Source organism: Lissotriton helveticus, chromosome 1_1, assembly GCF_964261635.1.
Source record: "Lissotriton helveticus chromosome 1_1, aLisHel1.1, whole genome shotgun sequence".
Taxonomy (NCBI): domain Eukaryota; kingdom Metazoa; phylum Chordata; class Amphibia; order Caudata; family Salamandridae; genus Lissotriton; species Lissotriton helveticus.
Window position 1 is genome coordinate 1348353073 of NC_136057.1, and position 14867 is coordinate 1348367939.

At 45.9% G+C, this 14867-nt stretch overlaps 1 protein-coding gene across 3 annotated transcripts in view; it reads left to right on the top strand.

Moving 5' to 3' along the window:
* The window catches only part of TEF (TEF transcription factor, PAR bZIP family member), a 161271-nt gene that overhangs the window by 80015 nt on the left and 66389 nt on the right, over positions 1–14867 (top strand). The window lies entirely within an intron of this gene.

Here is a 14867-nt window from a genome sequence, read left to right on the forward strand (position 1 = left end):
ACTGTTTCCCCCTTGTCGAGCAGGGTCCGGATGTCGTCGGTGGCTGCGATGAGGGCGGTCTCGGTGCTGTGGTTGGCTCTGAAGCCGGACTGTGAGGGGTCGAGGGATCCGTTCGTCTCGAGGAAGGCGGTCAGCTGTCTGTTGACGATCTTCTCGATGACTTTAGCAGGAAAAGGGAGGAGCGAGATGGGGCGGAAGTTTTTGAGATCAGTGGGGTCCGCTGTAGGTTTCTTCAGGAGGGCGCTGATCTCGGCTTGCTTCCAGCTCTCCGGGAAGGTGGCGGTGTTGAAGGAGGCGTTGATGATGTTCCGGAGTTGGGGTGCGATGGTGGAGTCGGCCTTGTTGAAGACGTGGTGTGGGCAGGGGTCGGTCGGTGATCCGGAGTGGATGGTGTTCGTGTGGGCTGTGTCTTCGGTGGTCACCGTGGTCCAGGCACGAAGGGTGGCGGTGGGGGGCATTGGTTCGACGGTTGGGTGCGTGGGTGGGGCGCCGAAGCTGTTGTGGATGTCGGCGATCTTGCGGTGGAAGAACGAGGCGAGGGAGTCGCAGAGGTCTTGTGACGGAGTGATGTCGTTGGTGCCGGTGCTGGGGTTGGAGAACTCCTTGACGATGGTGAAGAGCTCTTTGCTGTCGTGGGCATTGTTGTCCAGTCGTTCCTTCAGGGATTTCTTCTTGGTGGTGCGGATGAGCTGGTGGTGCTTGCGGGTAGCGTGTTTGAGGGCGGTCATGTTGTCGGTGGTCCGGTCGAGGAGCCAGGCTTTCTCGAGGGTGCGGCAGGTCTTCTTGGAGTCCTTGAGGTCGTCGGTGAACCAGGATGCCTTCTTGCTTCTGGGTCTGCTGGGAGGGTTCTTTAGTGGCGCGAGGTCGTCGGCGCAGGCGGTCAGCCACTGTGTGAAGTTGCGGGCTGCTTCGTTGGGGTCCGTTGTGTTGGCGGGTGGGCTCTGGCTGAGGGAGGTGGTGAGCTGGTCTGCGGTGATCTTGCTCCAATTCCTGTGAGGTACCTGTTGCGGGTGGTGGTGGGTCGTGGATCTTTTGAAGCTGAAGTGGACGCAGCTGTGGTTGGTCCAGTGGAGTCCGGTGGCGTGGCTGAAGGTGATGTACTTGCTGGAAGAGAAGACGGGATCAAGCGTGTGGCCGGCGTAGTGGGTGGGGGTGTTGACCAGTTGCTTGAGTCCGAGGTTGGCGAGGTTTTCCAGCAGGGCGGTGGTGTTACGGTCCTTGTTGTTCTCCAGGTGGAAGTTGAGGTCCCCGAGGAGGATGTAGTCAGTGGAGGGGAGGGCGTGCGGGCTGATGAAGTCTGTGATGTCTTCGCTGAATTGTGTGCGTGGTCCCGGGGGTCTGTAGACGAGGGTGCCTCTGAGGGTCGTCTTAGGGTCGGTGTGAATCTGGAAGTGGAGATGTTTTCGGCTGCGGCGAAGGAGTCGTTGGCGTCGGTCGTGATGCGGATGGTGTTCCTGTGGACGATGGCGATGCCACCTCCGGTCTGGTTGATGCGGTCCCTCCTGATGATCTTGTACCCGTCCGGGATGGCGATGGCGGGTGCAGAGGAAGCATTCATCCAGGTTTCCGTGAGGAAGGCGACGTCCGGTGATGTAGCGTCGAGGAGGTTCCAGAGTTCCACGGCGTGTCTGTGGACGGAGCGGGTGTTGATCAGGATGCACTTGAGGTGGTTGCTGCTGGTGTTTGTCTTGGCGGGTGCGGGGCAGGTTCGGAGGCAGGTGAACTTGCAGGTGAAGGGTCTGTGGGTGCGTCTCGGGGTGGCTCGGCAGCAGGCGTGGGTCCGGCCGGCATTGAGTGCGTTGAGAGTGGCGGCGTCGTAGGTCAGTCGGGTCGTCTTGCCTCGGCGGGGAGGGCCAGGGGTCCTGGCGCTGGGCGCGGGCCAGGCGCAGACGGGCTTACCTTTGGCGCACCTTCGGCGCTCTGTCGGTGCTCCAGCTGCGCGCGTCCGCTGTGCGGTCGCTCTGGGGGCGTCATAAGTAAGGAGCCGGGAGGGAGGAGCAGCTGGGTGGCGGGAGCGGGGCGGCGAATGGAATCACAGGGGGGCGGGGCCGCAGGGAGGCAGCGGCGGGAAATTCCAAGAAGCAGCGGGCAGCGGGAAATTCCCAGGAGCAGCGGGAAATTCCCAGGAGCAGCGGGCAGCGAGCGAAGGAATCTGCAGGCAGGAGGCGGCAAAGGCAGGCAGGAGCGGCAGCAGTGAGTGGGGCGACCAAGCCCTGTGGAGGGCTGAGCGGTCATCATTTAAGTAAGATGGATCTGAGTTGAACTGACCTTGGTCTCTGGAGTGTATAATTCCTCGTAATAAGAAACAAATTGCTCCATAATATGTACAGGTTGCGTATACAGAATATCATTGGGGCCTTTTATGGATTTAATCAGTGTTGATGCTCGATCTTCAGCCACTTTATATGCCAAGAGCTTTCCTACTCGATCCCCGCATTATATTTAAGTATCTTGCAGCTATATTTTTCCTTGAGAGAACTTTTGATGTCTGAGCGTAAGATCAGTAATTTATTTTCCAGAAATAATATATCGGGCCTATTCCTACCCCCATCCCTTAGACAGTCAGCTAGTTGTTTCTCTGTATGTAAGATATTATTTGTCATTAGTTTTGCTTCTTTTTTCTTTATTGCATTTTGTTTGAAAATATATTGTTGTGTTATTCCTCTGATGGAGGCCTTACAGGCATCCCAGACTGTGAGAACGCTAGCCGTGTCCATATTATGTGCAATAAACTCCTTTATATGTTTTTTAAGGGAAGTCACAAAGGCCTCATCCAATAATAAGTATCTTGGAAAAGTAAAAGGGCGCCCTTCTTTTGCCCTTAAAATTAGACCAAATGTAAACATTATGGGATTGTGGTCAGAAGAAATTTTTGGCATAACCTGCATAGATCCCTGACTCATTAAATCGTCTGAGGCCCAAGACAGATCTATCCTAGAGCAGAGATTATGGGGAGATGAATAATAAGTATAACCAGGTATGCCTGGGTAGAGACTACGCCATATATCTTTTATGTTGTGTATTTTTGCTAGCTCCAGTATTGCTGCTCTAGTTTTACGCATACGTATTCCTGTCCCTTTTTTAGTTGCATCCTGTGAATACTTTAATACACAATTAAAATCCCCCATTAATATAAGCTCTCCTTCCCATGATAGTAATTCAATATTTAACCAATCGAAAAGCTGTGGTTCATCTTTGTTAGGACCATATAAGGCACAGAAAACATACATACTATCTTCTATCCAAATTTGCATTATTGCCAAGCGTCCAGCCTTATCTGCTGCAGTTTTGATAACATCCCCTTGCCAATGTCTTTTCTTTAGAATTGTAACCCCTCTTATAGGTGAGTTTAAAGTGGTACAAACCACCAAATCATATCCCAACTGTTTCAGAAGTGTTTTATCTTTATAACAAATATGCGTTTCTGTTAGCATGACCAGCTGTGCATCATACATTTTCAGTTCTTGAAAAACTAGATTTCTCTTGGTCTTATTGTTCAGGCCAGATACGTTCCAAGCAAGACAGCTACAGTGCATCATTTTATGTAAGACCAATCAAAAAAACACTCCCCCTTTCTTATCACTCTTCCAAGTATCCTTCCTTGCTAGAAATATTTTAATTTCATTTTGACTTGCCATGCCAGTTTTAATTTTCTCCCTCCCTTCCCTCCCACCCTGATTCTACACACCCTCCCCCCGTACTATAGGAAACCACCCCCCCTTTATACCTGCTGTCGTTGATAGGACAGCCTCTTGAAGGTGTAGCCACCTACCTTCCTCCCACCTACCACATTAGGTGTGTCATCCCCCACTTTAATAATCAACAATTTATGCTAGATTCATCAAATTCATCAAATTGGTCAGGTCCTTCCAGATAGCAATCACATAGAATTGGCCTTTCTACAAATATATACCTAATAGATTATACATTAGTAAATTTTCCTACGACCATTTCTGCCTCGTTGACCTGATTAAGATAGTATGTATGCCCGGCTTTAACAACTTTTAAACATGCAGGTTCTTGGAGAAAAACCTGAGCCCCCACGGCTTTAAATGGGTCAATTAATTGACGCAACTTCCAGCGTCTCTCCATGGTGGTTTTACATAGGTCAGACCGAACAAAAAAAGTAACATCTTCTGTAACAATAGGAGAGTTAGGTTTGGCTTTTAGAGATACAGCTTGTCTGAGTAGAAAGTTTCCGAAATAAATCAGAAATGGGCGAGGGAACTTATTATTCTATTTCTGTTAGCTAATGCCAACCTGTGAACTCTCTGAAGCTGAGAGTCCCAATCCCAGTCTGCAAGATCCGGAAATGCACGTTGGAATAATTTGACTTTATACGCTCTTGGATCTGCCCCTTCTGCCCCCTCAGGGACCCCAAAGAGCCTAAGATTTTGTCTTCTCTGTCTGTTCTCCATGTCTTCAATCTTGAATTGTAGAGCCCGGATCTCATCCCCATGGCTGGAGCTTTTCTGCTCATATTTAACCGAGGACTCTTCTATATGTGCAACTCGATGTTGTAGCTCTTCCACTTCTTGCGTTCTCGTATTCATATTACTATTGACTTCATATAAGTACGATTGGATTTTAGTATTGTCCTCCTTCAGTTGCCTAAAGTGTTGCTGCGCTTCTTGTCTCTGTTCGGTGAGCATGTTCAAGATTAATGCAAGAGAAGGGGTCCCCAATGAAACGTCCGAAGGTGACACTTCCCGATGTGAATCGTTGGTATCTTGCGTAACATAGTCTGTTTCTTTATCAACCGGGCGCACAAGATCATTTAGACTGGAAGCCACTTCATTGGTCTCTTCTCCTGCCATAGAGTCCAAATTCAGTTTTGATGGACCTGGGGGTGTGGCTAGAGTTGCATTATCCACATCTTGGTTCTCTTGGACCTCTTGTAATGAAGTTGATGGCCCTGTGGAGCTATTTCCAGATAGACGTAAGGCCATTGATTTTACCCCCCCCCCCCCCCCTTAGCTTGTATCCACTTGCGTAATGGACTATCATCAAAGATTGGTTTGCCTCTGGTATTGGCATGAGTTATGGCAGAGGAGATTGTTTTTTAATTTATTTTTAGCTTTACCTCTTCCTTTTTTCCGTGCCACTATTTTCCATTTGTCCTGTGGGAAACTCTCCTCATAGTCCCCCTCCTCATCATTCAGTTCCTTATATTCGTCATTGGATTCTGCCGGTTTCCCATTAGTTGAGTCTAGATTGATTGTGTCTGTTGCCTCATCCAGTGATGTATCCACCAAGGTATCGCATGTCATCTGAGTGAGTGAGGTAGTAACTGGGTCATTTCTAACCCCCTTTTCTTTGACAGTATCTGTACTTCTTGTTAGCTCAGTGTCTACTGGATCTAAGGATTGTACTTGTTGCTTAACTTTGTCTTTGTCTCTAGCTATATAGTTATCCTTATCATTATCATTTTGAGCAGCTATTATATCTGTATCAGAGGGTATTATAGCCAAATCTGTGGTCACCGCATCAGTCTCAACAGTCTTAGCATTGCTAATATCAGTTCTTATAGCACTCCGTGTATCAGACATCATAGCCATATTGTTCCCCTTATTTGTTGACATAGTGACCTTAGTATTAGTACGTTTTTCTAAGACCATTTTGGTTAGATCTATGTTGGCCCCTTTAACTTGAGTGTCGTTATTTTTACTAGCGGTAGACGCTGCAGGCAAAAGCGATTGCAATTGCTTACCATTCATTATTACTGCTTTGTCTTGTTTCCCGGTAGCAACCAAGTCCTGCAATCCAGCAATAGCTCCATCCTTCCCTTGAAGCTTGGCTGGGGTTTTCACTTTATCAGCCACCTTATCCTCGGGATTTGAGACTGCTTTCGTAGTCCTAGTGTTCCGTGGTTGGTTCTTCGGAGCCATGCCCGTAATTAGACTCTCTGAGCAAGCCTCTGAGCAAGAAAAGTGTCTCGAAGTTAAGGAGCCTCTTAGCTTTCGGTCGGTGCAACAAAGAGCACTGGTTGCACGCCTCACGCTGGTTAATACTCCAGTTCCCGGGTCTGACGAGCCAAGCCAGGTTAGCAGGGTCCAGCGAGCCCAGCGCGGGTAACCAGTCTCAGCCCCCAGCCCGCGGTTGCCACTACCGCTGCCGTTTGCGAGCAGGAGCCGCATCCGAATTCTGCTATGTTCTCAGCTGTACCCACAAAGCGGTCGGTCAGGGCTTCGCTAAGCTTCTCCCCGCCGTCAGTAAAGTGAATTTCTTTGGCCGTATCCTAGGTTAGGGAGCTTTTTAGCTGTAGATCAATGCAGCGAAGGTCACTAGTTGCGCGCCTCACACCAGGTTAGCAGGGTCCAACAAACCCGGCGCAGGTAGCCAGTCTCCGCCCCCAGGCAGCGGGAGCCGAGTTCGCCTGTGTTCCCCGGTCTGACCAGCCAAGCCAGGTCCGGCGAGTCCAGCGCAGGTATCCGGTCTCCACCCCCAGACCGCGGCCGCCGCCACCGCCGCCGGCCGCGAGCAGGAGCCGCATCCGGATCCAGCCACGTCCTCGGCTGACTTCTTGGTCGAAAAAAAAACCCTCCAGATGTGGGTAAGCCCGTTTCTTCTTCTAGTCGATCAGGGCTTCGCTACGTTTGTCCGTCTATCCATAGTCAGTGAAGTGGTGGGAGCGGCATTTTCGAGCTACACCTGGCGGCGTCTTCAATCCGCCATCTTGGTTCCCAGCCTCCGTGATGGAATGCCCTAGTGCTGGGTTTTCACTCCACACTTGTTAAAGTTACCTATTGCTTATAATGTACATTTAGTGTTGACTTTAGGTGTTAACACCGCCCCTCGATTACATCAACGCCTTTCAGGGAAGAATAAAGTTCAAGCTTCTGCAGTGGAAGAATAACATTTAGACAGGTTGGTTTGTATTCAAGGGGTGCTTCTAGGAGTTCCATACTACATAGCCAAACATACCACCTCATTCTCAAACTATCAACCAGGAATGTCAAAGGCTACTGTAGGAGGCAGTACAGGCACTGCTCAGGTACAGTGCAATAGAATCTGCTCCATTGCACCAAAGAGGATAATAAATATATTCTCTATACTTCCTAATCCCCACAATTGAAGGGACAGTTAGGCCAATACAAACCGCAGGCCAGTCATCCGTTACATAGCATTGGAGCACTTTTAAGATGAGATGACCTGGTGATCCTTGGTCTCAAGGGAGCCTACTTCCCTATCCATCCGGCACACCTTCGTTACCTTCACCACCTCAGGTTTGTGGTGGATAGCATTACCACTTCGAAGTATTATGCTTTCATTTCCCAATAGCCCAATGGGCATTTGCCAGATGTCTAGAGGTGCGCGCAGCACTCCTGCGTCGCAGCTCCATTTGTCATTCCATATCTGGATGTCGGAGTTATAACGAGCAGCAGCCAAAAACAAAGCCCAGCACACAATCTACCATATTGAAAACAGTGACAGGCAATGTCTTTTCTAAATAAGAGATAGTCATGGTATTTCAAACGCCAATAACTTGTTACTGAGCAGAACATTTATTGGCCCACAGCTGCCAGTGACTATTACAACAGGCATTTCTCTCAAGGGGTGGTGAGCGCGTTTAGGGTACTTGGACTCCTCAAGAGCAGCAAATCCATACCATATTCTTGGAGCTGATGGTAGTGCAGTTGGCGCTCAAGACGGTGCTCGTACGGACAGACTGAATGACTACAGTGTATTACATTCAGAAACAGGGCTGCGCTCACTCAGCCCAGTTGTCAGTGATGGTTCAAACGATATGGGATTGGGCCATTTTTAGGTTGCAGCCTACTGACAGCGCAGCTGTCTGGTTTGCTAAAGACATTTTGGGGACATTCAGAAAGTTGACCTTGGAAAGTACTCTGCCCATTGCATTTAATATGGACTTTAAAAAAAATACTGTGAAATAGTTTATTTTCTGTTGAAGTGGGTTTGATGTTACTCTGGAGGTTTGCCCTTTTACTTCTTCAGATCGTATATCTGCTGTACTTATGTTTTCTTTGTGCCATTGTTTGTCCAACCTAGTCATTTGAATTGAGGTCACAAATACTTACGTTATTTAGTGTCTTTCCTGGGCCAAAATGTGTAGGTTTTCCTGGGTGCACTGTGACCTAAAAACTGCAGACACAGTAAGAACACCCATTATCCTTCCACTGGTCAGCTGAAATGCAGCCGGCAGGGCAGAGGACAGAAATAGTCACCTTTTCTGCATGTCTAGAATCCCATAGGGCAGGTTGAGGGTAACGCACAGGTCTACTCCAGATGCGAAGTATATTTCAAATGCTAGGTGGAGGTCAGACTGAGACATGCCTTGCACCAGAAGAGAAACATTGCTTGCATGTAATGTGCTTTTGGCTCTTGGATGTAGCAGAGCAGTGGGTAGTGGCCTTCATATCAATCCCAGCCCATGGCGGCTGTAAGGCTTGTTATTGATGAGTTTGTGAAAGTAGTAGAGTCCTTCATGGCAGGCTTTCAGGTTTGTGTTGAGATTGTAATTTTGCCCTTTAACATTTCTAAAACAATCCCCACATTTTACCAAGTGAGTGAGTTCGGCAAGAGTCACTGCTTGACCTCTCTATAAGGGGTTGAAGAGGCTCTCCTATGGGTAAAAAAAAATGCACAGTGCATTTTATAATCATTTACGTTTGCCTTTTACAGGCTGTTTGTCGTATGAAATGTAGCAGCATGTACCTGCTATTTGATCCCAAGTTAATATTATTAGAAATATCTGCCACCAGCTGAACATCCGTTAGCACTCAACCAATATTACACTTTTTATGGGAAAGCAATAGAATGGCTGCTGTAAATTTTAGGCTAAAACTATATTTTCACCAAACCCCACTCACTACCTTACATACTTATTGAGTCCCAACCAAAAACTACTTTATCTAGTGCAAGACTTGGGGTTGCAGACTGGGTTCTAAAACCCCACTCTATGGGAGGACCCCATGCTTGGAGGGACCAGGCCCCTCCTCCATAAACTTTTCACAGCATTCAAAAATCCCTTGTGTCTAGTGGCCCTTTATCTTCCCCATCCACTCATCTAAACGCCCAGGGTCCTTTCTTCCAAACCCATTTCCTCAGATTGAAACAAGTGGGGCAATGCGCTCAAATGCAAGAATCGGCTGGCACCCAAATCTGTTTCAATACTTATCAAGATTGGGGTCAATTTCCAGTCTGCCCTCTAAAGAGGTATGAAAGGGCTTCAGGCAAAAGAACATGGGTTGGGGTTGGCATGGCAGAACGGGTCAGCCCCCACTCAATTTTTTCCCTCTAGTATCCTGAACTATATGGTTAAGAGAGCAACACAGGAGCAAGGCAAGAAGCATACGATGGAGAGAACAACAATGAGCAAGAGGATTTTGGTGGCGTGTGAAGTACGAGAGAGAGAGAGCGAGAGAGAGAGAGAGAGAGAGAGAGAGAAAAACAGAAAAACAGAAACATGCGGGACCCGGTAGGAAGGAGCTTAACATGGAGCTGGGGATGAAGCACACAAGGGAGGGAGAAGCACTGAGCACGGCGGAGAAGCACATGAGGGATACAGCTGGAAAACGCACGCACTCATGAACTGCTTAAGCAAAAATAAGAAAACGTAGTTCCCTAAAAGTGAGCTGTGGAAAGATTCAAGTTAGCCAAGCAAAAGAATAATCAAGAGGCTATGTTAAAGTCCAGTTACATCCAGTCCCCTACCACTACAGTACTGCTGATTCATTTTTTACAGAATCCAAGCAGTACTTAGATCCTTCAAAGCTTAAGCCTATTTCCATGCGTTCTTTGAATTAGTTTAATGATGGCCCTGTTGGGTCAGCAATAATGATTAAGTTGTTCGTTGCGGCAAAAATATTGGTGTGGGAATCGAGGCCCCCTCAAATATTGTGGTAGGAATCATGAAGCCATCAGATATGGTTGTAGGAATCTTGATGTCAGAAAATATATTCTCATCAGATATTGAGGCAGAAATCACTCCTTGATAAGCTGTTGTGCAGGAATTGTTCTCCCGCTAATTGTGCTCCCGCTGGGTGCTGTGGCGGGCATTGTGCTCCCGCTGGGTGCTGTGGCGGGCATTGTGCTCCCGCTGGGTGCTGTGGCGGGCATTGTGCTCCCGCTGGGTGCTGTGGCGGGCATTGTGCTTCCACTCGGTGTTGTGGTGGGAATTGTGCTCCCACTCAGTGCTGTGGTAGGAATTGTGCTCCCACTCGGTGCTGTGGTAGGAATTGTGCTCCCACTCGGTGCTGTGGTAGGAATTGTGCTCCCACTCGGTGCTGTGGTAGGAATTGTGCTCCCACTCGGTGCTGTGGTAGGAATCATGCTCCCACTCGGTGCTGTGGCAGGATTTGTACTCCCTTTAGATGTTGTGGTTCTGGATGCCGAGACATTTGATGTTTTTCACCTGCCTTGACCACAAATTATGGATTACAAGCATTTACTCCCTTTTGCTTGATTGAGGCTGAGTGCTTTCTCACCATTATGCATATATTTTGGCACTATTGCTGCATATCTTATGCCCGCTAAAAGTACTTTTTTTATTTTTATGAATTTGTTTAGAATTTTATATAGCGCGAACTAGACCAGAGACATCAGATATCAGAGCTCTTTACATGAGAACCAGTTTCGTTACAGATGTACACATTCATCTTTGTTAGGCACGGGGAGATTAAGTGATTTGCCAAGAATCACAGGATGTTGAGCTTTGTTGCCGAGACTCGAACCTGGTTCCCCAGGTCTGAGGACGACCGTTCTAGCCGCAAGGCTACCTCCTCTCCCCGGAATCGTGTTACTACGTAGCCTCCTGGGGCGTCTTTGGCTGTCTGCGTAGTTTCACACATCTGGAGGAGGTGCTACCTTGGGATTGTTTTGATTCTTCCTTGGGTTTATCAGTACCTTGTTTGCACCGTGGTTTTAGTACTACGAAAATGCTTTCCAATCTTCTTGTCGCATCTGGGTGGTAGGGTTGCATTATTCTCCACTGCCTGTGGAACCTGTTGTGTATATAATTTGTATTGACTGTATTTATGCAACACTTTCTGTCCTGATGATGACCCTAGTCCATTTTACAGCTGGTCCGAAACATCTACTTCTATCCAATTGATACAGACTGCCATAAACTAATTCTTAATTCTTTAATTGTTGATTGTACACATGCAAGCCAAGCCCTCAGATTCAACTATTTGTTCAGTATTGTTGATGAATTATTGGCAGTCATTTACCTTGTATATATTTTATATTATATGTTGCTATACAGTATACACTCTTTGGTCTTTCTGATTAAAATCATTTATATTAGATCTACTCTTCAGTCTATGTATGTAAACACTTTGTGACCAGAAACAAAATTGGTTGGGACAAAATGAAGAGTAGCAAGCTTTGTGTATTCCTCGTCTGGATTGGTGTTGGATGTGTAATTTTCCTGTGTTAGGAGGGGTGTTGGGGGGGGGGGTGTGTGTGTGTGTGTGTGTGTGTGTTTTTTCCTTTTTAATTTCAGAAATACATGTTCTTAATCTAATGTAATATTTTGACTCCGCTGGGTTAATGCTAGCCCAAGTGAACCACAGTCATGTGTTATAATGTAATTACCCTGGTTCTTAGGGTTAGTGGGCTGACTCCGTAGGTTGCTACCCTTTGAATGACAGCACAATTTCTTCCACTACATCTAATGTTTTGGCCTGTATCGTACTTGAATCCGATAGTACGGTAGGACTCCTGTCTGTCGGATGCTGTTGCAGGAACTATGCCCTCAGTTATGGCACAAATAATGTTCACATCCAATATTTGTGCATGACTCTTGCTCCAATGAGATATTTATTAGGCATGCTTGTATAACCCACTGGCACCCATTGACATTAAGGCGCTTTACATTAAAACTAAGAACAATACATACAGCACAGTAAGCAGCAGTACCAAAAAACATTTTTGTAGTAAGACCACAATTGAGTTACAAGTACAACACCGAGATATGAAGCAGGGATGTTTACAAATTAGTTTGGTTTGAAAACCATCAGGACTCCACCATTTACAGTTGCTCATGAAAAGAGGGAGTGGGTAAAAGGGGATTCTGAGTAAGATAGTGGGATCCAAAATTACATTTATTCAGACAATTGACACCTGATGCATAAGAATGTTGAAACATTGAGGCTGCTGTAGGCAGACTGTAGTAATTGACAGTTCATAGCTGATCAAGTAAATGGAGGTGGATTGGATAGGAGAGGATCAAACGTGGAGGAAGAGAAACTTAGAGCGAGGAATGTCTGGGATTGATGCAGATGGAACTTAGCATAGGAAAGGTGGAACAGGTGTGTTTTCACTATTTTCTCATGTTTCCCTAGTGTGAGGAGGTTGATTTCTGACATTTATTGGTAGTGAGTTCCAGGTTGATATTGTTGCTTCGGCAAAGTATCTTTTCTGGGAAAAGAAAGTTTTAAACTTGGTAATCTCAATTCTGAGGTGATTTTGGCAGTGAAGATTCATTTTCCCTCCTGAATTGGGTACTACAACAGAAAGATATGGTGTGTTGGAATTCTAAGCATGTAAGTTAAACTCAAAGTTCGAAGGTTACCTTTGCTCTTAGAGGTAATGTTTTCATGTGAGATAGGAGAAATGTAGTCATATTTCCTCAAATATGACCTATTGCTGTGGAACATAACGACTTTTAGTGAAGCTAAGTGAAATTAATGAGCCTTTGCTAGGTTAGAGTCATGAAAGGACAGGCAAGAGATAAATAGGTGCTGTTTTAATTAGATTTTTAGGTATGATGTCAATTACTTTTTGAGGATGTGGATGAAAAGCTAGAAATTGTGGCCACCTAGTTAATGTGAGGAATTAAGGTCAGTGAGGAGCAATAGTGAAGGCATGAGTTTTTTACAGTTTGATCGACTCTGGAAGGGAAGCCATGGAGCTTTGTCTTTGAGAAGGTTAATCTTCACTTTGCCTTTTTTTGTAAGTGGGAGAAGAGCACAACTAGTAGAAGAAAATGTGTTCACATCCAATTGTGGATTGTTATGAGACATGTTTTGAGAAGGTAGATGTCCATAATGGTGCAGATTTATAGGTAGAGTCCACTGAAATCCACGTATTAATGAAAGGATGCGTTTGACTTGCTATGCTTTAGTTGGGTATTGTAGTGGAAACAATGGCCGCATCGACGATGATGAGGGCAACATGCCTCAATACTGCAGCAGTTATAAAGCCTTGATCTGATGTTTTGGTGGGAGTCTTTCCCACAATAGATGTGGTTTGAATCCTTCTTCCCACAGATGGGATGGAGTGGCCTAGACTACAGTGGGGTAGACTGGGTAGATTATAGTAGGGTAAAATGTTGTGAAGGTAGGTGGGGTTAGTTTGGAGTGGGTTCTGTTTGGTGTAGGGTTGTTTGGGGTGGATTGAATTGGACAGGAGGGGGTTGGATTGGACGGGGGTGGGGTGGGGTAGATTGCAATAGAGAGTAGTTAGATTGCCTTGGAATTTGGAGTGCTGTGGGGTAAATTGGAAAGCACCTGTGAAGATTATAGTGGACTGAATCAATTAGGTTAGATTGGAGTGTGTTGGATTGGATTGGGGTAGATTGAGGTAGATTGAATTGGAGTGGTTTGGGGGTAGATTTGGGTGGATTGGAGGGGGAGTGGGGTGGATTGGGGGGTAGAGTGGGGTTGATTGGGTTGGATTCAGTGGAGTGAGGTAGATTGGATTGTAGGGAAGTAAACTTTGGTAGAGTTGGTTAGATTGAAGTGGGGTACATTGTAGGCAATTGGAGTGGGGTACATTGGAGTCGAGTGGGATGAGTGGAAGAACGAAGATTGGAGTGCTGTGCTGTCATTCAAGCCTTGAAAATCATAAATATTTTACTAGACCTGCAGGTCTAGTAACTTGAATAATCTACTTGACATAACTGTAATGTAGTTGACCCAAAATTTGGTCTCATTGCGTCATCCTAGGCAAATATTTAATTTTTCAGAGTTACCCTTTTCTTCGTTATCAGATATGAAAGCACCATGGTGTATCCGTTCTGAGACCTCACAAACCGCATCTTCTAAATACGCAACTACCTGCCAGAGAAAAGAGGGCTATCAAATGGGAGGATTACTTTGGATGGCAAAATATCCCCAACACGTGTAATGAACTGAATGCTAAAGTGTTGGTGGCTGTGCTGGTTCTCTTCTGGCATAACAGAAGAAGCCATGAGTCTAGTTTGGACAGTACAACAGATTCCCCTAGCCAGTGGGAATATGGCAAGGGAGGAGCCACAGGGAAGTACAATCAGAAGATAAAAGGGGTGGGGGTTTAAAGTGAAAGTAAGGAAGAGTCAGGGTTTCCCTTCTCATGTAAAGCTTGAGATTAACACCAAGGAGAGATAAGGGGTAAAGTAGCAGATTGTTTCTAGTATGTATGACATTTATATAGTGCAAACATATCTATGAAGCAATAGAGTGCTGTACAGGAAAGAATTGTAATGTATTAGCTGGCAGGTTGGTGCAGCAGGCCATAGAAAGGAACACAATGTATGTTTTTTTTTTTAATTCATAGTAGTTCAGGACTCTATCATTACTAAAGAATATACCTCAATTTAGATGAGTTCAGCACAATTATCATATAGTTTCACATCCACAATACTTCTATTCAATAATACATAATGCACAATATGCTTGCAATGTGTATAGGGAAAAGTTCGTTATTAATTTTTCTTCTTTTGTCCAACGCCTTACAACAGTAGCCAATGCGTTTCGTCCTACACTGACTTCTTCAGGGCTACAAAATACAAAAACATATTTACAATATGTACACTTATTCAACTATATTTACATAACTACACAGAATTTTTATTTTATGTTATAAACTAAAGTTGATATGCTGACTGATACACATCTGTTGTATAGACGAAAAGGACA